The 23419-nt window shown below is 48.8% G+C and overlaps 11 non-coding genes and 1 pseudogene across 11 annotated transcripts; all 12 read right to left on the reverse strand.

The window, feature by feature from the left end:
• Positions 1 to 3082: 3082 nt before the first annotated feature.
• Positions 3083 to 3246, reverse strand: LOC128012319 (U1 spliceosomal RNA). Its single transcript, XR_008182842.1, has one exon. It is a non-coding gene; the product is annotated as a U1 spliceosomal RNA (small nuclear RNA).
• Positions 3247 to 3625: 379 nt separating this feature from the next.
• Positions 3626 to 3801, reverse strand: LOC128012655 (uncharacterized; annotated as a pseudogene).
• A 10096-nt stretch (positions 3802 to 13897) lies between these two features.
• LOC128012320 (U1 spliceosomal RNA) lies at positions 13898 to 14061 on the reverse strand. Its single transcript, XR_008182843.1, has one exon. It is a non-coding gene; the product is annotated as a U1 spliceosomal RNA (small nuclear RNA).
• Positions 14062 to 14440: 379 nt separating this feature from the next.
• Positions 14441 to 14631, reverse strand: LOC128012561 (U2 spliceosomal RNA). The gene has a single exon (XR_008183085.1). It is a non-coding gene; the product is annotated as a U2 spliceosomal RNA (small nuclear RNA).
• Positions 14632 to 16090: 1459 nt separating this feature from the next.
• LOC128012321 (U1 spliceosomal RNA) lies at positions 16091 to 16254 on the reverse strand. The gene has a single exon (XR_008182844.1). It is a non-coding gene; the product is annotated as a U1 spliceosomal RNA (small nuclear RNA).
• A 379-nt stretch (positions 16255 to 16633) lies between these two features.
• On the reverse strand, positions 16634 to 16824 carry LOC128012562 (U2 spliceosomal RNA). Its single transcript, XR_008183086.1, has one exon. It is a non-coding gene; the product is annotated as a U2 spliceosomal RNA (small nuclear RNA).
• An 867-nt stretch (positions 16825 to 17691) lies between these two features.
• Positions 17692 to 17855, reverse strand: LOC128012322 (U1 spliceosomal RNA). The gene has a single exon (XR_008182845.1). It is a non-coding gene; the product is annotated as a U1 spliceosomal RNA (small nuclear RNA).
• A 379-nt stretch (positions 17856 to 18234) lies between these two features.
• LOC128012563 (U2 spliceosomal RNA) lies at positions 18235 to 18425 on the reverse strand. The gene has a single exon (XR_008183087.1). It is a non-coding gene; the product is annotated as a U2 spliceosomal RNA (small nuclear RNA).
• A 1459-nt stretch (positions 18426 to 19884) lies between these two features.
• LOC128012324 (U1 spliceosomal RNA) lies at positions 19885 to 20048 on the reverse strand. Its single transcript, XR_008182847.1, has one exon. It is a non-coding gene; the product is annotated as a U1 spliceosomal RNA (small nuclear RNA).
• A 379-nt stretch (positions 20049 to 20427) lies between these two features.
• LOC128012564 (U2 spliceosomal RNA) lies at positions 20428 to 20618 on the reverse strand. Its single transcript, XR_008183088.1, has one exon. It is a non-coding gene; the product is annotated as a U2 spliceosomal RNA (small nuclear RNA).
• Positions 20619 to 21485: 867 nt separating this feature from the next.
• Positions 21486 to 21649, reverse strand: LOC128012325 (U1 spliceosomal RNA). Its single transcript, XR_008182848.1, has one exon. It is a non-coding gene; the product is annotated as a U1 spliceosomal RNA (small nuclear RNA).
• A 379-nt stretch (positions 21650 to 22028) lies between these two features.
• On the reverse strand, positions 22029 to 22219 carry LOC128012566 (U2 spliceosomal RNA). The gene has a single exon (XR_008183090.1). It is a non-coding gene; the product is annotated as a U2 spliceosomal RNA (small nuclear RNA).
• Positions 22220 to 23419: the final 1200 nt, after the last annotated feature.

Raw genomic sequence — 23419 nt, forward strand, 5'->3', positions numbered from 1 at the left:
GTGCCATCACCACTGAACCAGGTGAAGCCCTCCTCTCTTTGATGCAGTTGTTTAAAACAGTCAACTAACTTAAAATCCTTGACTAAATTTTGCAATAAAACCGATGTCTTATCGACCTTAAAATCTTCTCCTACTCTCTTCCTATCTGTTTTGGATAAAACACAGTTAAAATCCCCTGCTACTATTAGGGGAGCCCTGCCTAACATGTGGGGCTGCAGGTCTTCTAAAAGCTCATATCTGTCATTTTTTTCTGTAAAACCATACACATTAAGAACCTTAAAATCCCTCCCTAAAAAAGTCAGGTTTGCTAAAAGAGCCCGCCCTTCCCTCACCACAGTGCTATCCTTCACCGTGATGTTTGAATTGTTGATTAAAATAGCGACACCGTCATTCTTGTTGAAGTTGGAGCCACTCCATATTGAGGGCCCCATGGTCCACATCTCCTCCAACTTTCTGTAACTATTTAAAAAGGGCAGAGCACACTCTTGCAGTAAAAACAAGTCTGACTTAAAACACTTTAAAAAGGATAAAATGCTCTGTGCTCGTAAGGTGGACCTCACACTTCTTACATTAATGGTAGAGATAGTGAGGGCCATGAGCAGTATGGTTAAAACAGTATGAGACATTTAAACAGAAGACAAAAAGACTACAAAAATATACTTAAAATCATGTTTTATCTTGTTTCACCTGCCCTTCCTTTCTCACAGATGAACTGGGTCCTGGAGAGCAGGTGCTCGACGCCTCGGGTGCTACAGAGAAATCCTCTTGTAACTCCCTAGGCGACGATGTTCTTAGCTTGATGTGCAAAAAAGATACCTCATTTGGGGACTCTAGGGGCCACATGCGTTCTTGATCTTCCAAATCGGAACTATCAAGCCGCTGTGCTGCCCTAGCTTTTTTCTCCTCGGTTTCCACCAAAGGAGATCCCGCAGGTCTTTTTTGCACTTGAGCATTTGGGAGTGAACACTCAAATTCACTCCCACTGGATTCCTGTACCAACTCTGACACCGTTTGTAGGGAGGAGCTTGTTTCTCCCTCGGTCACTTCTCCTTCCGTGCCTTTTTCCATTTCAATATCTGACTCCGCCCCTATGGCCGCCCCACTTCCTCCTTCCTGCCCAATCCCTGAGGCTGGCTGGGAATTTGAAATTCCCGCCAAAACCTCAGGGACCGCCTCCTCTTTCCTTTCTTCGTTTGTTTGGTGCCAATGTGGGGCGGCCATTTTGAGCTTGTTGGCAAAACTTTTAGGGCAATCTCTGTAGAGGTGGTTTGAATCTCCACAAAGATTGCACCGCCTGCCATTGGTACACTGTTCAAACCCGTGACCAATTTCTTTGCACTTCCCACAAACTAATTCTTGGCATACATCGGCTAAGTGACCAAATTTCCCACATTTCCGACATAACTTAGGCATACCCTGGTAATGAATGTAGCCTCTGTTCTCTCCAAGCACAATCATGGAGGGCAGATGTTTCAGGCCCTGGTAGCCCCCAGCGTCCTCCCATTGTTTAATGGGGATTCGCCAGGAGCATGTCCAGATACCATCTTCATCTAGCACCTTGACTGGCTGGCCTCGAACAGTGCAAAATCTACCCAGCCACACACATATATCTTCACCAGTCACAGTTTCATTGAACATTCTGACAATCACAGTTTTAAGTGTGTTGTCAGAAAGTTTCTCCACCATAAACATGGAGAACTGGGATTTAACAGATTCAAACCTTTGCCAAAACTCACTTAGCAGGGAAGCAGTCTTAAAACTCAAATCAAAACCTTTGTTCAGAGGCAGAGTCATCAAACAATTCAGGTCTTCAGGCTTAAAATGTAAGGTCTTTTGAACAAGCTTTCTGGAAAAGTCCATGCGGGACATACCCAGAAGCTTTCCATCGACCTCCTTGAATATAAAACGCACGCTGTGGTGCCTCCGCATGCCGGCACGAGCAGCCGACATAGTGGAGGCACCACCAGCACGCAGCGGCTAAAACAAACAATAAATTAACTAAATAAATTAGATAAAACCTTCTTACCTTAAAAACAAGTAGATTCTCCGCAAAGCGAGTCGTCTCCAATTAAAAGCCGCTTGTCAATTTACCTCTTGGAAGATAGAGGACTCGTGCCACAAGCCACACACGAGCCTAAAGGTCCACCTAGAGGCGATCGCTGTCTCAACCGTCCGACCAGACCACGTGATCTTAGCCAAAAGGCCGAGAAGCGATGCTGCTAAGACGCAGCAGGGAGGAAGCCGGACACGGCGATGCCCATCTCGGCTTTGGTAAGTTTTGGGAGACCTAAAAACGCTGGGGGATGGTGGTAGCCTCCCCTGTCTACAACGTCACCGGGCCTCGTCCCGATCGGCCTGACGGAAAGTACGGCATCGCTCGTAACTCCCAAACGGTTGGTCGCAGAGCCACGTGCCTTATGTCATCGGAATCCTTGGCTCGAGCCGAACGAGACGCAGGTCTCAGATTGGCTCGTCGCTCTGACGAAATTTTCGGGTATTTTGGATTTTGTCGAAAACCTTCTTTTGCAACCTAGCGCCAGGTATTTGGCCCAGTCCCACCCAAATCAGCACAGAAAGCTTCTCTGGAGTCTGACTGTCAATAATCATCCAAAAAAAGAGGAAATTTCCATTCACCTTGGCGAGGGGACCTCAAAACGTGCTAAGGTGGCGTGTCCGAGGTGGCTCGAATGGCTATAACTCCGGGAAGGAGTGAGATCCCTTCACCCAAATCGGCACACCTGTGCAGGGGCTCAGTCCGAGGCCAGGTGAAAAAGGGCGCGGCGACAGGCCACTAGGTGGCGCTGTAAGCGACAACAAAATTAATACGAATCGAAAAAAAGGACAAACAAACAACATGGAGACAGATACAGCTAGGCTGCAGTCAGTCCAATCTACTTTCAAAGTAAGGTCTGCGCTATGTTCGAACTAAACTACCCACCAGGGTCTGATTTTTCAAGAGCGTAAGTGACTTTGTTTCACAGGCGCACAACACGTATCTCGCATGTGACAGAACTCCCCATTCTGAAATGGAAATAAATAAAAAACTGTAAAAACCTCTTCTGCTTTGTTTCACCAACAATTTCAGGGGAGAGCGCGAACGCAGTCCCCCACTACCATAAATTATGCAGTCGAGATTCCCGCATTTGGGGAATTCGCAGGGGTCAGCATGGCCGGAGTGCAATGGACAAGCCTCGCCCTGGGTGAACCGCCTTCTTGATCATGGTGTCTCCCCTGCCAGGTAAGTATGAAGGCGCAGGCGGTCAGCCAGAGGTCTGATTTGCATCTCTACCATCCTCACCAACGGTTAGCCCTCCGCCCCCGCTCCAGGAAAGGAAGGACGGGTGCCTTCCGTTACTGGCCTGGAAACTGCCAAGCTCATGGGCCGGTGCTTCCCAACGCCAGTTTTAGATGACTCTCTTTAAACAAACACACCTGATTCGATGCACCACCTCGTCTAGATGCACCACCACTTCAAGACCTCAGGTGGGTGCATCGTTAGTGGAAGAGTCCAAGACCCCAGGAGGACACATCAGGAAAAAAGTTTGCAATAAACCACAGCATCTGCAATGGCAGCTCTCATTCCTTGTTCTGCTATTCGACACAATAAATGGCAATCCCCAAAAAGGGAAAGCACACCGTTCCTGGAGACACTGCAATACCAGGCCGATGCATGGAGTGGACGGAGCAAGCCCCGGCTCCAGCTCCGTGATCTAAAAATCCATTTAATATGTAGTCCCCGGATGGGGGACGTATCAGATATTAAACTGATAAGAACAGATTTTTCTTTCGAAAAATTTTTATTGTCACCATTTACATTTTTTTCATTTGCATTTTTTTCGTTTTCACACACCATTTTCTTTTTAATCACACATTAAAACAAGCAATATAATATATAATAAATACACATGGTAAAATGAAAGAAACAATCATTATTAAAAAGCATTGATTAAAACCACAGTGTTTTGCTTGTTTTTAAAAGTCCATTATTGAGGTGTGTTTAAAAGGTACGGTCAGTTCCAAAAGTAAAATACAAATTTTAAAAAAGCAAACAAGCCTCGTATATATATATATATATATATGTTAATAAAACCTATTTCATGATAAAACAATAAAAAACACCAATTAAAAATCATCTGTTGTGCAAGACCGGGGGTGAGTCCTTATCAAGTGGGTCATCACCCCACTCTCCAGAACAGGGACATGAGATGCTACTTTATGGACTCAGCGGAGATCCCCTCTCCTCCGGCCCGCTGGCCCGCTGTTCCCGTAGCCAGAGTGGTGAGGGTGCATCTACGGGCGGCCAGGGTCGGTGCCTGCCGGGACCCTCTCCGTGCGACCCCGGCCCCCCCGTCCGAATATCGTCGTCCGGTACCCCTGCAGCATTGATGTTACCTTTAGCTCGCATGCATGGAGGGTTACCGTAACGCGCTTCCCCACCAGCAGGTTTCTGGTGGCCCAGATGGCATCCTTGATGACGTTGAGGGTGAGCCAGAGCGAGGTAAATTTCTGTGCCGTCAAGTCCTTCAAGCCCCGGCCCACCCCAAGGATGGCGAGCTGGTACCCGAACTGGGCCCCACCCACTGGTAGGCACGGGAAATACAGGGGGCCGGTCTTGGCCCACAGGTCCCGCGCAGTGCTGCACTCCCAGAGCAGGTGGTGGACGGTCTCCGGGGAATTGCAGCCGGACCGCGGGCAGATGGGGTTTTTGGCCATGCCTCTGGAGTGCATAACCGCCCTGACCGGGAGGATCTCATGAGCCACCATCCACGATAAGTCCTTGTGCCTGTTCTGGAGAGCGGGGTGAGCCGCGTTCCGCCAAACCTGTTTGGCCTCACTTGGTGTGAGGCCCGGAACTGGACTCACCGGTTCCCGGTCCTGCACAACAGAGATGAGAGACTTGTGTTGAGTTAAAATGGTGACATCTTCACTCTCTAAAAGGTATTTCTTTAAAAACTTTTTTATAAAACTGTACTCTTTGGGCAAGTTAAAAGACACTGGGGTTTTCAAGTCCACTGGTAAAATTTTCAGTGTTCGTAGGTAAGACCCCATCCAAAATCGCGCCATTGCAGCCGTCTTGTTTTCTTTGGATGGGGTCGTGGCATAACTAATGTGCAGGGCGGTGAAGCGGCTGCCTAAAAACAGGTGGGGGTCTGGGAGGCCTTTTCCACCGTTCTCCGGCCTTTTCTTGATAGTCTCCCTCTTCAGGCGCTCCCACTTGGACCCCCACAGGAAGTAAAACACCGCCCTCTCCAGTTTCCCCAGGAACCACCGAGGGGGGCTAAAAACAGAACAGACAAGTAAAATCAGAGGTAAAATCACAGATTTAAAAATTAAAACCTTGCCTTCCATCGTCATCTGTCTTAGTCCCCAAAACCCCAGTCTTTTCCTAACTTTCCCTAACAAGTCAGTCCAGTTTTCCCGTCCACCCCCGTCTTTATCAAATTTAACGCCTAAAATCTTAAAATCGTTGTCTTTAAAAACCAAATCAAGTCCTCCTGTGTCCACGTCTCCCCACGGCCCGAAGAGCTGGGCCTCGGACTTGTTTCTATTGAGTTTGGCGCCCGAGGCCCGACCGTCCCAGTCAGTCAAGTCCAGTGCTCTTCGTATTGATAAAACGTCTGTGGCTAAAAGAGTTACGTCGTCCATATATAAAACACAGGTCGCCGTCAGTCCCCCCGTCCCAGGAACGTCCAGTCCTTTGATCCATTTGTCCCTTCTCAAGATCTGTGCCAGTGGCTCGATGCAAGCCACATACAGAAGAGGAGATAAAGGACATCCCTGACGGACACCACTGTGTATGTTCACAGCTTTGGAAAGATGCCCATTTATTAGAATTTTGCTGACTATTCCCTTGTACAGCAGTCCCACCCAGGCTATAAACCTCTTTGGAAACCCCATTTTCTCCAGAACCTGGAAGAGGTACTGGTGCGAGACTCGATCAAATGCTTTTTCAAAATCTAAATTTAGGACTACTAGCCGAATATTTCTGTCTCTCGCGTAACAGATGGCGTCTCTAATCAGCACTAGGTTGTCTGTTATCTTTCTTCCGGGCACAGAACAAGCTTGATCCGGGTGAATCACGTCCTCTAAAACAGTTGACATGCGTGTTGCTAAAACTTTGCTAAAAAGTTTATAATCGAAATTTAAAAGTGTTATGGGTCTCCAGTTTTTTAAGTCAGTCCGGTCACCTTTTTTGTGAAGTAAAGAAACTATCCCTATTCTAAAACTGTCTGGAAGTCTGTCGAGGGTCTCAAACTCTTTAAAAACTGTCAAAAGCTCTTGTCCTAAAATGTCCCAAAATGTTAGATAAAACTCCAGGGGAAGTCCATCCACTCCTGGGGACTTCCCCCTTTTAAAACCTCCAAGAGCTTTTTGGGTTTCTAAAATGTTCAAATCTTGGGCTAAAATCTCATTTTGACAGTCGACCCTTTTCTCAACAAAATTTAAAACTTCTTTTACGGTGTCTGAGTGTACCTTTTTAAAACTATATAAAGCCCCATAAAATTTTTCCACATCCTCTAAAATCTCTTTTGTTGTGTTAACCTCCCTATCCCCTGTTTTAACCCTGGTTAACCCCCCACCCCTTGTTATTATTTTCTTAAAAAAATATCTGGTACACTTTTCCCCTTCTTCAATTTCTCTCTCTTTGCTTCTTAAAAGGACCCCTTTACTTTCTATATTGGCTAAAACTGACATTTCCTTTTTTACATCCTGGATTTCATTGTTAAAATCAAAACCATTATTTAAAAGATTAAAATACCTTTGTAGTCTTTTTTGCAACCCCAACATGCATTTCTTTTCCCTACTCTTCTTTTCTTTCCCTATCTTTCTAAAAAACTGTCTCGTCCGGTCCTTTACCATCTCCCACCACTGTGCATGATAAGAACAGATTTTTTTCTTTCGAAAAAGTTTTATTGTCACCATTTACATTTTTTCCATTTGCATTTTTTCTTTTTCCCACAACATTTTCTTTTTAATCACACATTAAAACAAGCAATATAATATATAATAAATACACATGGTAAAATGAAATAAACAATCATTTTTAAAAAGCATTTGATTAAAACCACAGTGTTTTGCTTGTTTTTAAAAGTCCATTATTGAGGTGTGTTTAAAAGGAGCGGTCAGTTCCAAAGTAAAACACAAATTTTAAAAAAAGCAAACAAGCCTCGTATATATGTTAATAAAACCTCTTTCATAATAAAACAATAAAAAACACCAATTAAAAATCATCTGTTGTGCAAGACCGGGGGTGAGTCCTTATCAAGTTGGTCATCACCCCACTCTCCAGAACAGGGACATGAGATGCTACTTTATGGACTCAGCGGAGATCCCCTCTCCTCCGGCCCGCTGGCCCGCTGTTCCCGTAGCCAGAGTGGTGAGGGTGCATCTACGGGCGGCCAGGGTCGGTGCCTGCCGGGACCCTCTCCGTGCGACCCCGGCCCCCCCGTCCGAATATTGTCGTCCGGTACCCCTGCAGCATTGATGTTACCTTTAGCTCGCATGCATGGAGGGTTACCGTAACGCGCTTCCCCACCAGCAGGTTTCTGGTGGCCCAGATGGCATCCTTGATGACGTTGAGGGTGAGCCAGAGCGAGGTAAATTTCTGTGCCGTCAAGTCCTTCAAGCCCCGGCCCACCCCAAGGATGGCGAGCTGGTACCCGAACTGGGCCCCACCCGCTGGTAGGCACGGGAAATACAGGGGGCCGGTCTTGGCCCACAGGTCCCGCGCAGTGCTGCACTCCCAGAGCAGGTGGTGGACGGTCTCCGGGGAATTGCAGCCGGACCGTGGGCAGATGGGGTTTTTGGCCATGCCTCTGGAGTGCATAACCGCCCTGACCGGGAGGATCTCATGAGCCACCATCCACGATAAGTCCTTGTGCCTGTTCTGGAGAGCGGGGTGAGCCGCGTTCCGCCAAACCTGTTTGGCCTCACTTGGTGTGAGGCCCGGAACTGGACTCACCGGTTCCCGGTCCTGCACAACAGAGATGAGAGACTTGTGTTGAGTTAAAATGGTGACATCTTCACTCTCTAAAAGGTATTTCTTTAAAAACTTTTTTATAAAACTGTACTCTTTGGGCAAGTTAAAAGACACTGGGGTTTTCAAGTCCACTGGTAAAATTTTCAGTGTTCGTAGGTAAGACCCCATCCAAAATCGCGCCATTGCAGCCGTCTTGTTTTCTTTGGATGGGGTCGTGGCATAACTAATGTGCAGGGCGGTGAAGCGGCTGCCTAAAAACAGGTGGGGGTCTGGGAGGCCTTTTCCACCGTTCTCCGGCCTTTTCTTGATGGTCTCCCTCTTCAGGCGCTCCCACTTGGACCCCCACAGGAAGTAAAACACCGCCCTCTCCAGTTTCCCCAGGAACCACCGAGGGGGGCTAAAAACAGAACAGACAAGTAAAAACAGAGGTAAAATCACAGATTTACAAATTAAAACCTTGCCTTCCATCGTCATCTGTCTTAGTCCCCAAAACCCCAGTCTTTTCCTAACTTTCCCTAACAAGTCAGTCCAGTTTTCCCGTCCACCCCCGTCTTTATCAAATTTAACGCCTAAAATCTTAAAATCGTTGTCTTTAAAAACCAAATCAAGTCCTCCTGTGTCCACGTCTCCCCACGGCCCGAAGAGCTGGGCCTCGGACTTGTTTCTATTGAGTTTGGCGCCCGAGGCCCGACCGTACCAGTCAGTCAAGTCCAGTGCTCTTCGTATTGATAAAACGTCTGTGGCTAAAAGAGTTACGTCATCCATATATAAAACACAGGTCGCCGTCAGTCCCCCCGTCCCAGGAACGTCCAGTCCTTTGATCCATTTGTCCCTTCTCAAGATCTGTGCCAGTGGCTCGATGCAAGCCACATACAGAAGAGGAGATAAAGGACATCCCTGACGGACACCACTGTGTATGTCCACAGCTTTGGAAAGATGCCCATTTATTAGAATTTTGCCGACTATTCCCTTGTACAGCAGTCCCACCCAGGCTCTAAACCTCTTTGGAAGCCCCATTTTCTCCAGAACCTGGAAGAGGTACTGGTGCGAGACTCGATCAAATGCTTTTTCAAAATCTAAATTTAGGACTACTAGCCGAATATTTCTGTCTCTCGCGTAACAGATGGCGTCTCTAATCAGCACTAGGTTGTCTGTTATCTTTCTTCCGGGCACAGCACAGGCTTGATCCGGGTGGATCACGTCCTCTAAAACAGTCGACATGCGTGTTGCTAAAATCTTACTAAAAAGTTTACAATCAAAATTTAAAAGCGTGATTGGTCGCCAGTTTTTCAAGTCAGTCTTGTCTCCTTTCTTATATAATAATGAAACTATCCCTACTCTAAAGCTGTCAGGAAGTCTGTCAAGAGTCTCAAATTCTTTAAAAACGGTCAACAGTTCGTGTGCTAAAATGTCCCAGAAAGTCAGATAAAATTCAAAGGGAAGTCCGTCAATGCCAGGGGACTTCCCTTTTTTAAAATGTTTTAAAGCTTTCTGAATTTCTAAAACTGTAAAATCCTGGGATAAAAGCACATCTGGGCTCTTTACCTTTTTATTTAAAAAGGTTAAAACTTCCTCTAAAACCCCATTATGAGCCTCTTTTGCACTATATAAATTATTATAAAAGTTTTCAGTTTCATTTAAAATCTCTTTTGTGCCGCTTGCTTCCCTCCCGGTAAAAGTCTTCAAAGCAGAGATTGACCCACCCCGTGTAATAATTTTTTTAAAAAAGTATCTTGTGCATTTCTCCCCTTCTTCTATTTCTCTTTCTTTACATCTTAAAATAACACCCCTACTCTGAACTTCGAATAAAACTGACATTTCTTTCTTGACTTCTTTTATCTCTTCTGTAAAATCCAATCCACTGTTTAAAAGGTTAAAATATCTCTGCAGTCTTTTTTGCAGCCCCATCATGTGTCTTCTTTCCCTGTTCTTTTTCCTTTTCCCTATATTTCTAAAAAACTGTCTTGTCCGGTCCTTAACCACTTCCCACCACTGTGCACGTGTATCATAAAAGTCTTGGAGGGTCTGCCATTGGCTGAACTGCTCCCTATACTCTCTAACCACTTCTTCATCCTCTAATAGGGAACAGTTCAGCTTCCACAGCCCTCCTCCTACCGTCACACCCATGGAAAGTGAAAGGGTGCAAGACAGTATCATGTGATCAGAAAAAAAGGGAGGGGTCAATGTTGCATCGGTTGGCGGGCAGTCCCTTGTAAAAACATAGTCAATTCGAGAGGCTCTGGTGCCATCACCACTGAACCAGGTGAAGCCCTCCTCTCTTTGATGCAGTTGTTTAAAACAGTCAACTAACTTAAAATCCTTGACTAAATTTTGCAATAAAACCGATGTCTTATCGACCTTAAAATCTTCTCCTACTCTCTTCCTATCTGTTTTGGATAAAACACAGTTAAAATCCCCTGCTACTATTAGGGGAGCCCTGCCTAACATGTGGGGCTGCAGGTCTTCTAAAAGCTCATATCTGTCATTTTTTTCTGTAAAACCATACACATTAAGAACCTTAAAATCCCTCCCTAAAAAAGTCAGGTTTGCTAAAAGAGCCCGCCCTTCCCTCACCACAGTGCTATCCTTCACCGTGATGTTTGAATTGTTGATTAAAATAGCGACACCGTCATTCTTGTTGAAGTTGGAGCCACTCCATATTGAGGGCCCCATGGTCCACATCTCCTCCAACTTTCTGTAACTATTTAAAAAGGGCAGAGCACACTCTTGCAGTAAAAACAAGTCTGACTTAAAACACTTTAAAAAGGATAAAATGCTCTGTGCTCGTAAGGTGGACCTCACACTTCTTACATTAATGGTAGAGATAGTGAGGGCCATGAGCAGTATGGTTAAAACAGTATGAGACATTTAAACAGAAGACAAAAAGACTACAAAAATATACTTAAAATCATGTTTTATCTTGTTTCACCTGCCCTTCCTTTCTCACAGATGAACTGGGTCCTGGAGAGCAGGTGCTCGACGCCTCGGGTGCTACAGAGAAATCCTCTTGTAACTCCCTAGGCGACGATGTTCTTAGCTTGATGTGCAAAAAAGATACCTCATTTGGGGACTCTAGGGGCCACATGCGTTCTTGATCTTCCAAATCGGAACTATCAAGCCGCTGTGCTGCCCTAGCTTTTTTCTCCTCGGTTTCCACCAAAGGAGATCCCGCAGGTCTTTTTTGCACTTGAGCATTTGGGAGTGAACACTCAAATTCACTCCCACTGGATTCCTGTACCAACTCTGACACCGTTTGTAGGGAGGAGCTTGTTTCTCCCTCGGTCACTTCTCCTTCCGTGCCTTTTTCCATTTCAATATCTGACTCCGCCCCTATGGCCGCCCCACTTCCTCCTTCCTGCCCAATCCCTGAGGCTGGCTGGGAATTTGAAATTCCCGCCAAAACCTCAGGGACCGCCTCCTCTTTCCTTTCTTCGTTTGTTTGGTGCCAATGTGGGGCGGCCATTTTGAGCTTGTTGGCAAAACTTTTAGGGCAATCTCTGTAGAGGTGGTTTGAATCTCCACAAAGATTGCACCGCCTGCCATTGGTACACTGTTCAAACCCGTGACCAATTTCTTTGCACTTCCCACAAACTAATTCTTGGCATACATCGGCTAAGTGACCAAATTTCCCACATTTCCGACATAACTTAGGCATACCCTGGTAATGAATGTAGCCTCTGTTCTCTCCAAGCACAATCATGGAGGGCAGATGTTTCAGGCCCTGGTAGCCCCCAGCGTCCTCCCATTGTTTAATGGGGATTCGCCAGGAGCATGTCCAGATACCATCTTCATCTAGCACCTTGACTGGCTGGCCTCGAACAGTGCAAAATCTACCCAGCCACACACATATATCTTCACCAGTCACAGTTTCATTGAACATTCTGACAATCACAGTTTTAAGTGTGTTGTCAGAAAGTTTCTCCACCATAAACATGGAGAACTGGGATTTAACAGATTCAAACCTTTGCCAAAACTCACTTAGCAGGGAAGCAGTCTTAAAACTCAAATCAAAACCTTTGTTCAGAGGCAGAGTCATCAAACAATTCAGGTCTTCAGGCTTAAAATGTAAGGTCTTTTGAACAAGCTTTCTGGAAAAGTCCATGCGGGACATACCCAGAAGCTTTCCATCGACCTCCTTGAATATAAAACGCACGCTGTGGTGCCTCCGCATGCCGGCACGAGCAGCCGACATAGTGGAGGCACCACCAGCACGCAGCGGCTAAAACAAACAATAAATTAACTAAATAAATTAGATAAAACCTTCTTACCTTAAAAACAAGTAGATTCTCCGCAAAGCGAGTCGTCTCCAATTAAAAGCCGCTTGTCAATTTACCTCTTGGAAGATAGAGGACTCGTGCCACAAGCCACACACGAGCCTAAAGGTCCACCTAGAGGCGATCGCTGTCTCAACCGTCCGACCAGACCACGTGATCTTAGCCAAAAGGCCGAGAAGCGATGCTGCTAAGACGCAGCAGGGAGGAAGCCGGACACGGCGATGCCCATCTCGGCTTTGGTAAGTTTTGGGAGACCTAAAAACGCTGGGGGATGGTGGTAGCCTCCCCTGTCTACAACGTCACCGGGCCTCGTCCCGATCGGCCTGACGGAAAGTACGGCATCGCTCGTAACTCCCAAACGGTTGGTCGCAGAGCCACGTGCCTTATGTCATCGGAATCCTTGGCTCGAGCCGAACGAGACGCAGGTCTCAGATTGGCTCGTCGCTCTGACGAAATTTTCGGGTATTTTGGATTTTGTCGAAAACCTTCTTTTGCAACCTAGCGCCAGGTATTTGGCCCAGTCCCACCCAAATCAGCACAGAAAGCTTCTCTGGAGTCTGACTGTCAATAATCATCCAAAAAAAGAGGAAATTTCCATTCACCTTGGCGAGGGGACCTCAAAACGTGCTAAGGTGGCGTGTCCGAGGTGGCTCGAATGGCTATAACTCCGGGAAGGAGTGAGATCCCTTCACCCAAATCGGCACACCTGTGCAGGGGCTCAGTCCGAGGCCAGGTGAAAAGGGGCGCGGCGACAGGCCAGTAGGTGGCGCCGTAAGCTGAAAAATAGGGAAAATGTAATGTAAAAAGACAATCAAACAAAGATGAAAACACCCGAAACACTGCGGGATCGTAGTACCCTCCCCTGTCTGCAACGTCACCGGGCCTTGTCCCGATCGGCCTGACGGTGGAACTGCAGCGACGGAAAGTACGGCATCGCTCGTAACTCCCAAACGGTTGGTCGCAGAGCCACGTGCCTTATGTCATCGGAATCCTTGGCTCGAGCCAAACGAGACGCAGGTCTCAGATTGGCTCGTCGCTCTGACGAAATTTTCGGGTATTTTGGATTTTGTCGAAAACCTTCTTTTGCAACCTAGCGCCAGGTATTTGGCCCAGTCCCACCCAAATCAGCACAGAAAGCTTCTCTGGAGTCTGACTGTCAATAATCATCCAAAAAAAGAGGAAATTTCCATTCACCTTGGCGAGGGGACCTCAAAACGTGCTAAGGTGGCGTGTCCGAGGTGGCTCGAATGGCTATAACTCCGGGAAGGAGTGAGATCCCTTCACCCAAATCGGCACACCTGTGCAGGGGCTCAGTCCGAGGCCAGGTGAAAAAGGGCGCGGCGACAGGCCACTAGGTGGCGCTGTAAGCGACAACAAAATTAATACGAATCGAAAAAAAGGACAAACAAACAACATGGAGACAGATACAGCTAGGCTGCAGTCAGTCCAATCTACTTTCAAAGTAAGGTCTGCGCTATGTTCGAACTAAACTACCCACCAGGGTCTGATTTTTCAAGAGCGTAAGTGACTTTGTTTCACAGGCGCACAACACGTATCTCGCATGTGACAGAACTCCCCATTCTGAAATGGAAATAAATAAAAAACTGTAAAAACCTCTTCTGCTTTGTTTCACCAACAATTTCAGGGGAGAGCGCGAACGCAGTCCCCCACTACCATAAATTATGCAGTCGAGATTCCCGCATTTGGGGAATTCGCAGGGGTCAGCATGGCCGGAGTGCAATGGACAAGCCTCGCCCTGGGTGAACCGCCTTCTTGATCATGGTGTCTCCCCTGCCAGGTAAGTATGAAGGCGCAGGCGGTCAGCCAGAGGTCTGATTTGCATCTCTACCATCCTCACCAACGGTTAGCCCTCCGCCCCCGCTCCAGGAAAGGAAGGACGGGTGCCTTCCGTTACTGGCCTGGAAACTGCCAAGCTCATGGGCCGGTGCTTCCCAACGCCAGTTTTAGATGACTCTCTTTAAACAAACACACCTGATTCGATGCACCACCTCGTCTAGATGCACCACCACTTCAAGACCTCAGGTGGGTGCATCGTTAGTGGAAGAGTCCAAGACCCCAGGAGGACACATCAGGAAAAAAGTTTGCAATAAACCACAGCATCTGCAATGGCAGCTCTCATTCCTTGTTCTGCTATTCGACACAATAAATGGCAATCCCCAAAAAGGGAAAGCACACCGTTCCTGGAGACACTGCAATACCAGGCCGATGCATGGAGTGGACGGAGCAAGCCCCGGCTCCAGCTCCGTGATCTAAAAATCCATTTAATATGTAGTCCCCGGATGGGGGACGTATCAGATATTAAACTGATAAGAACAGATACTACACTTGATCTTAGCCAAAAGGCCGAGAAGCGATGCTGCTAAGACGCAGCAGGGAGGAAGCCGGACACGGCGATGCCCATCTCGGCTTTGGTAAGTTTTGGGAGACCTAAAAACGCTGGGGGATGGTGGTAGCCTCCCCTGTCTACAACGTCACCGGGCCTCGTCCCGATCGGCCTGACGGAAAGTACGGCATCGCTCGTAACTCCCAAACGGTTGGTCGCAGAGCCACGTGCCTTATGTCATCGGAATCCTTGGCTCGAGCCGAACGAGACGCAGGTCTCAGATTGGCTCGTCGCTCTGACGAAATTTTCGGGTATTTTGGATTTTGTCGAAAACCTTCTTTTGCAACCTAGCGCCAGGTATTTGGCCCAGTCCCACCCAAATCAGCACAGAAAGCTTCTCTGGAGTCTGACTGTCAATAATCATCCAAAAAAAGAGGAAATTTCCATTCACCTTGGCGAGGGGACCTCAAAACGTGCTAAGGTGGCGTGTCCGAGGTGGCTCGAATGGCTATAACTCCGGGAAGGAGTGAGATCCCTTCACCCAAATCGGCACACCTGTGCAGGGGCTCAGTCCGAGGCCAGGTGAAAAGGGGCGCGGCGACAGGCCAGTAGGTGGCGCCGTAAGCTGAAAAATAGGGAAAATGTAATGTAAAAAGACAATCAAACAAAGATGAAAACACCCGAAACACTGCGGGATCGTAGTACCCTCCCCTGTCTGCAACGTCACCGGGCCTTGTCCCGATCGGCCTGACGGTGGAACTGCAGCGACGGAAAGTACGGCATCGCTCGTAACTCCCAAACGGTTGGTCGCAGAGCCACGTGCCTTATGTCATCGGAATCCTTGGCTCGAGCCAAACGAGACGCAGGTCTCAGATTGGCTCGTCGCTCTGACGAAATTTTCGGGTATTTTGGATTTTGTCGAAAACCTTCTTTTGCAACCTAGCGCCAGGTATTTGGCCCAGTCCCACCCAAATCAGCACAGAAAGCTTCTCTGGAGTCTGACTGTCAATAATCATCCAAAAAAAGAGGAAATTTCCATTCACCTTGGCGAGGGGACCTCAAAACGTGCTAAGGTGGCGTGTCCGAGGTGGCTCGAATGGCTATAACTCCGGGAAGGAGTGAGATCCCTTCACCCAAATCGGCACACCTGTGCAGGGGCTCAGTCCGAGGCCAGGTGAAAAAGGGCGCGGCGACAGGCCACTAGGTGGCGCTGTAAGCGACAACAAAATTAATACGAATCGAAAAAAAGGACAAACAAACAACATGGAGACAGATACAGCTAGGCTGCAGTCAGTCCAATCTACTTTCAAAGTAAGGTCTGCGCTATGTTCGAACTAAACTACCCACCAGGGTCTGATTTTTCAAGAGCGTAAGTGACTTTGTTTCACAGGCGCACAACACGTATCTCGCATGTGACAGAACTCCCCATTCTGAAATGGAAATAAATAAAAAACTGTAAAAACCTCTTCTGCTTTGTTTCACCAACAATTTCAGGGGAGAGCGCGAACGCAGTCCCCCACTACCATAAATTATGCAGTCGAGATTCCCGCATTTGGGGAATTCGCAGGGGTCAGCATGGCCGGAGTGCAATGGACAAGCCTCGCCCTGGGTGAACCGCCTTCTTGATCATGGTGTCTCCCCTGCCAGGTAAGTATGAAGGCGCAGGCGGTCAGCCAGAGGTCTGATTTGCATCTCTACCATCCTCACCAACGGTTAGCCCTCCGCCCCCGCTCCAGGAAAGGAAGGACGGGTGCCTTCCGTTACTGGCCTGGAAACTGCCAAGCTCATGGGCCGGTGCTTCCCAACGCCAGTTTTAGATGACTCTCTTTAAACAAACACACCTGATTCGATGCACCACCTCGTCTAGATGCACCACCACTTCAAGACCTCAGGTGGGTGCATCGTTAGTGGAAGAGTCCAAGACCCCAGGAGGACACATCAGGAAAAAAGTTTGCAATAAACCACAGCATCTGCAATGGCAGCTCTCATTCCTTGTTCTGCTATTCGACACAATAAATGGCAATCCCCAAAAAGGGAAAGCACACCGTTCCTGGAGACACTGCAATACCAGGCCGATGCATGGAGTGGACGGAGCAAGCCCCGGCTCCAGCTCCGTGATCTAAAAATCCATTTAATATGTAGTCCCCGGATGGGGGACGTATCAGATATTAAACTGATAAGAACAGATACTACACTTGATCTTAGCCAAAAGGCCGAGAAGCGATGCTGCTAAGACGCAGCAGGGAGGAAGCCGGACACGGCGATGCCCATCTCGGCTTTGGTAAGTTTTGGGAGACCTAAAAACGCTGGGGGATGGTGGTAGCCTCCCCTGTCTACAACGTCACCGGGCCTCGTCCCGATCGGCCTGACGGAAAGTACGGCATCGCTCGTAACTCCCAAACGGTTGGTCGCAGAGCCACGTGCCTTATGTCATCGGAATCCTTGGCTCGAGCCGAACGAGACGCAGGTCTCAGATTGGCTCGTCGCTCTGACGAAATTTTCGGGTATTTTGGATTTTGTCGAAAACCTTCTTTTGCAACCTAGCGCCAGGTATTTGGCCCAGTCCCACCCAAATCAGCACAGAAAGCTTCTCTGGAGTCTGACTGTCAATAATCATCCAAAAAAAGAGGAAATTTCCATTCACCTTGGCGAGGGGACCTCAAAACGTGCTAAGGTGGCGTGTCCGAGGTGGCTCGAATGGCTATAACTCCGGGAAGGAGTGAGATCCCTTCACCCAAATCGGCACACCTGTGCAGGGGCTCAGTCCGAGGCCAGGTGAAAAAGGGCGCGGCGACAGGCCACTAGGTGGCGCTGTAAGCGACAACAAAATTAATACGAATCGAAAAAAAGGACAAACAAACAACATGGAGACAGATACAGCTAGGCTGCAGTCAGTCCAATCTACTTTCAAAGTAAGGTCTGCGCTATGTTCGAACTAAACTACCCACCAGGGTCTGATTTTTCAAGAGCGTAAGTGACTTTGTTTCACAGGCGCACAACACGTATCTCGCATGTGACAGAACTCCCCATTCTGAAATGGAAATAAATAAAAAACTGTAAAAACCTCTTCTGCTTTGTTTCACCAACAATTTCAGGGGAGAGCGCGAACGCAGTCCCCCACTACCATAAATTATGCAGTCGAGATTCCCGCATTTGGGGAATTCGCAGGGGTCAGCATGGCCGGAGTGCAATGGACAAGCCTCGCCCTGGGTGAACCGCCTTCTTGATCATGGTGTCTCCCCTGCCAGGTAAGTATGAAGGCGCAGGCGGTCAGCCAGAGGTCTGATTTGCATCTCTACCATCCTCACCAACGGTTAGCCCTCCGCCCCCGCTCCAGGAAAGGAAGGACGGGTGCCTTCCGTTACTGGCCTGGAAACTGCCAAGCTCATGGGCCGGTGCTTCCCAACGCCAGTTTTAGATGACTCTCTTTAAACAAACACACCTGATTCGATGCACCACCTCGTCTAGATGCACCACCACTTCAAGACCTCAGGTGGGTGCATCGTTAGTGGAAGAGTCCAAGACCCCAGGAGGACACATCAGGAAAAAAGTTTGCAATAAACCACAGCATCTGCAATGGCAGCTCTCATTCCTTGTTCTGCTATTCGACACAATAAATGGCAATCCCCAAAAAGGGAAAGCACACCGTTCCTGGAGACACTGCAATACCAGGCCGATGCATGGAGTGGACGGAGCAAGCCCCGGCTCCAGCTCCGTGATCTAAAAATCCATTTAATATGTAGTCCCCGGATGGGGGACGTATCAGATATTAAACTGATAAGAACAGATACTACACTTGATCTTAGCCAAAAGGCCGAGAAGCGATGCTGCTAAGACGCAGCAGGGAGGAAGCCGGACACGGCGATGCCCATCTCGGCTTTGGTAAGTTTTGGGAGACCTAAAAACGCTGGGGGATGGTGGTAGCCTCCCCTGTCTACAACGTCACCGGGCCTCGTCCCGATCGGCCTGACGGAAAGTACGGCATCGCTCGTAACTCCCAAACGGTTGGTCGCAGAGCCACGTGCCTTATGTCATCGGAATCCTTGGCTCGAGCCGAACGAGACGCAGGTCTCAGATTGGCTCGTCGCTCTGACGAAATTTTCGGGTATTTTGGATTTTGTCGAAAACCTTCTTTTGCAACCTAGCGCCAGGTATTTGGCCCAGTCCCACCCAAATCAGCACAGAAAGCTTCTCTGGAGTCTGACTGTCAATAATCATCCAAAAAAAGAGGAAATTTCCATTCACCTTGGCGAGGGGACCTCAAAACGTGCTAAGGTGGCGTGTCCGAGGTGGCTCGAATGGCTATAACTCCGGGAAGGAGTGAGATCCCTTCACCCAAATCGGCACACCTGTGCAGGGGCTCAGTCCGAGGCCAGGTGAAAAGGGGCGCGGCGACAGGCCAGTAGGTGGCGCCGTAAGCTGAAAAATAGGGAAAATGTAATGTAAAAAGACAATCAAACAAAGATGAAAACACCCGAAACACTGCGGGATCGTAGTACCCTCCCCTGTCTGCAACGTCACCGGGCCTTGTCCCGATCGGCCTGACGGTGGAACTGCAGCGACGGAAAGTACGGCATCGCTCGTAACTCCCAAACGGTTGGTCGCAGAGCCACGTGCCTTATGTCATCGGAATCCTTGGCTCGAGCCAAACGAGACGCAGGTCTCAGATTGGCTCGTCGCTCTGACGAAATTTTCGGGTATTTTGGATTTTGTCGAAAACCTTCTTTTGCAACCTAGCGCCAGGTATTTGGCCCAGTCCCACCCAAATCAGCACAGAAAGCTTCTCTGGAGTCTGACTGTCAATAATCATCCAAAAAAAGAGGAAATTTCCATTCACCTTGGCGAGGGGACCTCAAAACGTGCTAAGGTGGCGTGTCCGAGGTGGCTCGAATGGCTATAACTCCGGGAAGGAGTGAGATCCCTTCACCCAAATCGGCACACCTGTGCAGGGGCTCAGTCCGAGGCCAGGTGAAAAAGGGCGCGGCGACAGGCCACTAGGTGGCGCTGTAAGCGACAACAAAATTAATACGAATCGAAAAAAAGGACAAACAAACAACATGGAGACAGATACAGCTAGGCTGCAGTCAGTCCAATCTACTTTCAAAGTAAGGTCTGCGCTATGTTCGAACTAAACTACCCACCAGGGTCTGATTTTTCAAGAGCGTAAGTGACTTTGTTTCACAGGCGCACAACACGTATCTCGCATGTGACAGAACTCCCCATTCTGAAATGGAAATAAATAAAAAACTGTAAAAACCTCTTCTGCTTTGTTTCACCAACAATTTCAGGGGAGAGCGCGAACGCAGTCCCCCACTACCATAAATTATGCAGTCGAGATTCCCGCATTTGGGGAATTCGCAGGGGTCAGCATGGCCGGAGTGCAATGGACAAGCCTCGCCCTGGGTGAACCGCCTTCTTGATCATGGTGTCTCCCCTGCCAGGTAAGTATGAAGGCGCAGGCGGTCAGCCAGAGGTCTGATTTGCATCTCTACCATCCTCACCAACGGTTAGCCCTCCGCCCCCGCTCCAGGAAAGGAAGGACGGGTGCCTTCCGTTACTGGCCTGGAAACTGCCAAGCTCATGGGCCGGTGCTTCCCAACGCCAGTTTTAGATGACTCTCTTTAAACAAACACACCTGATTCGATGCACCACCTCGTCTAGATGCACCACCACTTCAAGACCTCAGGTGGGTGCATCGTTAGTGGAAGAGTCCAAGACCCCAGGAGGACACATCAGGAAAAAAGTTTGCAATAAACCACAGCATCTGCAATGGCAGCTCTCATTCCTTGTTCTGCTATTCGACACAATAAATGGCAATCCCCAAAAAGGGAAAGCACACCGTTCCTGGAGACACTGCAATACCAGGCCGATGCATGGAGTGGACGGAGCAAGCCCCGGCTCCAGCTCCGTGATCTAAAAATCCATTTAATATGTAGTCCCCGGATGGGGGACGTATCAGATATTAAACTGATAAGAACAGATACTACACTTGATCTTAGCCAAAAGGCCGAGAAGCGATGCTGCTAAGACGCAGCAGGGAGGAAGCCGGACACGGCGATGCCCATCTCGGCTTTGGTAAGTTTTGGGAGACCTAAAAACGCTGGGGGATGGTGGTAGCCTCCCCTGTCTACAACGTCACCGGGCCTCGTCCCGATCGGCCTGACGGAAAGTACGGCATCGCTCGTAACTCCCAAACGGTTGGTCGCAGAGCCACGTGCCTTATGTCATCGGAATCCTTGGCTCGAGCCGAACGAGACGCAGGTCTCAGATTGGCTCGTCGCTCTGACGAAATTTTCGGGTATTTTGGATTTTGTCGAAAACCTTCTTTTGCAACCTAGCGCCAGGTATTTGGCCCAGTCCCACCCAAATCAGCACAGAAAGCTTCTCTGGAGTCTGACTGTCAATAATCATCCAAAAAAAGAGGAAATTTCCATTCACCTTGGCGAGGGGACCTCAAAACGTGCTAAGGTGGCGTGTCCGAGGTGGCTCGAATGGCTATAACTCCGGGAAGGAGTGAGATCCCTTCACCCAAATCGGCACACCTGTGCAGGGGCTCAGTCCGAGGCCAGGTGAAAAAGGGCGCGGCGACAGGCCACTAGGTGGCGCTGTAAGCGACAACAAAATTAATACGAATCGAAAAAAAGGACAAACAAACAACATGGAGACAGATACAGCTAGGCTGCAGTCAGTCCAATCTACTTTCAAAGTAAGGTCTGCGCTATGTTCGAACTAAACTACCCACCAGGGTCTGATTTTTCAAGAGCGTAAGTGACTTTGTTTCACAGGCGCACAACACGTATCTCGCATGTGACAGAACTCCCCATTCTGAAATGGAAATAAATAAAAAACTGTAAAAACCTCTTCTGCTTTGTTTCACCAACAATTTCAGGGGAGAGCGCGAACGCAGTCCCCCACTACCATAAATTATGCAGTCGAGATTCCCGCATTTGGGGAATTCGCAGGGGTCAGCATGGCCGGAGTGCAATGGACAAGCCTCGCCCTGGGTGAACCGCCTTCTTGATCATGGTGTCTCCCCTGCCAGGTAAGTATGAAGGCGCAGGCGGTCAGCCAGAGGTCTGATTTGCATCTCTACCATCCTCACCAACGGTTAGCCCTCCGCCCCCGCTCCAGGAAAGGAAGGACGGGTGCCTTCCGTTACTGGCCTGGAAACTGCCAAGCTCATGGGCCGGTGCTTCCCAACGCCAGTTTTAGATGACTCTCTTTAAACAAACACACCTGATTCGATGCACCACCTCGTCTAGATGCACCACCACTTCAAGACCTCAGGTGGGTGCATCGTTAGTGGAAGAGTCCAAGACCCCAGGAGGACACATCAGGAAAAAAGTTTGCAATAAACCACAGCATCTGCAATGGCAGCTCTCATTCCTTGTTCTGCTATTCGACACAATAAATGGCAATCCCCAAAAAGGGAAAGCACACCGTTCCTGGAGACACTGCAATACCAGGCCGATGCATGGAGTGGACGGAGCAAGCCCCGGCTCCAGCTCCGTGATCTAAAAATCCATTTAATATGTAGTCCCCGGATGGGGGACGTATCAGATATTAAACTGATAAGAACAGATACTACACTTGATCTTAGCCAAAAGGCCGAGAAGCGATGCTGCTAAGACGCAGCAGGGAGGAAGCCGGACACGGCGATGCCCATCTCGGCTTTGGTAAGTTTTGGGAGACCTAAAAACGCTGGGGGATGGTGGTAGCCTCCCCTGTCTACAACGTCACCGGGCCTCGTCCCGATCGGCCTGACGGAAAGTACGGCATCGCTCGTAACTCCCAAACGGTTGGTCGCAGAGCCACGTGCCTTATGTCATCGGAATCCTTGGCTCGAGCCGAACGAGACGCAGGTCTCAGATTGGCTCGTCGCTCTGACGAAATTTTCGGGTATTTTGGATTTTGTCGAAAACCTTCTTTTGCAACCTAGCGCCAGGTATTTGGCCCAGTCCCACCCAAATCAGCACAGAAAGCTTCTCTGGAGTCTGACTGTCAATAATCATCCAAAAAAAGAGGAAATTTCCATTCACCTTGGCGAGGGGACCTCAAAACGTGCTAAGGTGGCGTGTCCGAGGTGGCTCGAATGGCTATAACTCCGGGAAGGAGTGAGATCCCTTCACCCAAATCGGCACACCTGTGCAGGGGCTCAGTCCGAGGCCAGGTGAAAAGGGGCGCGGCGACAGGCCAGTAGGTGGCGCCGTAAGCTGAAAAATAGGGAAAATGTAATGTAAAAAGACAATCAAACAAAGATGAAAACACCCGAAACACTGCGGGATCGTAGTACCCTCCCCTGTCTGCAACGTCACCGGGCCTTGTCCCGATCGGCCTGACGGTGGAACTGCAGCGACGGAAAGTACGGCATCGCTCGTAACTCCCAAACGGTTGGTCGCAGAGCCACGTGCCTTATGTCATCGGAATCCTTGGCTCGAGCCAAACGAGACGCAGGTCTCAGATTGGCTCGTCGCTCTGACGAAATTTTCGGGTATTTTGGATTTTGTCGAAAACCTTCTTTTGCAACCTAGCGCCAGGTATTTGGCCCAGTCCCACCCAAATCAGCACAGAAAGCTTCTCTGGAGTCTGACTGTCAATAATCATCCAAAAAAAGAGGAAATTTCCATTCACCTTGGCGAGGGGACCTCAAAACGTGCTAAGGTGGCGTGTCCGAGGTGGCTCGAATGGCTATAACTCCGGGAAGGAGTGAGATCCCTTCACCCAAATCGGCACACCTGTGCAGGGGCTCAGTCCGAGGCCAGGTGAAAAAGGGCGCGGCGACAGGCCAGTAGGTGGCGCCGTAAGCTGAAAAATAGGGAA

Source organism: Carassius gibelio, chromosome B23 (assembly GCF_023724105.1).
Source record: "Carassius gibelio isolate Cgi1373 ecotype wild population from Czech Republic chromosome B23, carGib1.2-hapl.c, whole genome shotgun sequence".
Classification (NCBI taxonomy): Eukaryota; Metazoa; Chordata; class Actinopteri; order Cypriniformes; family Cyprinidae; genus Carassius; species Carassius gibelio.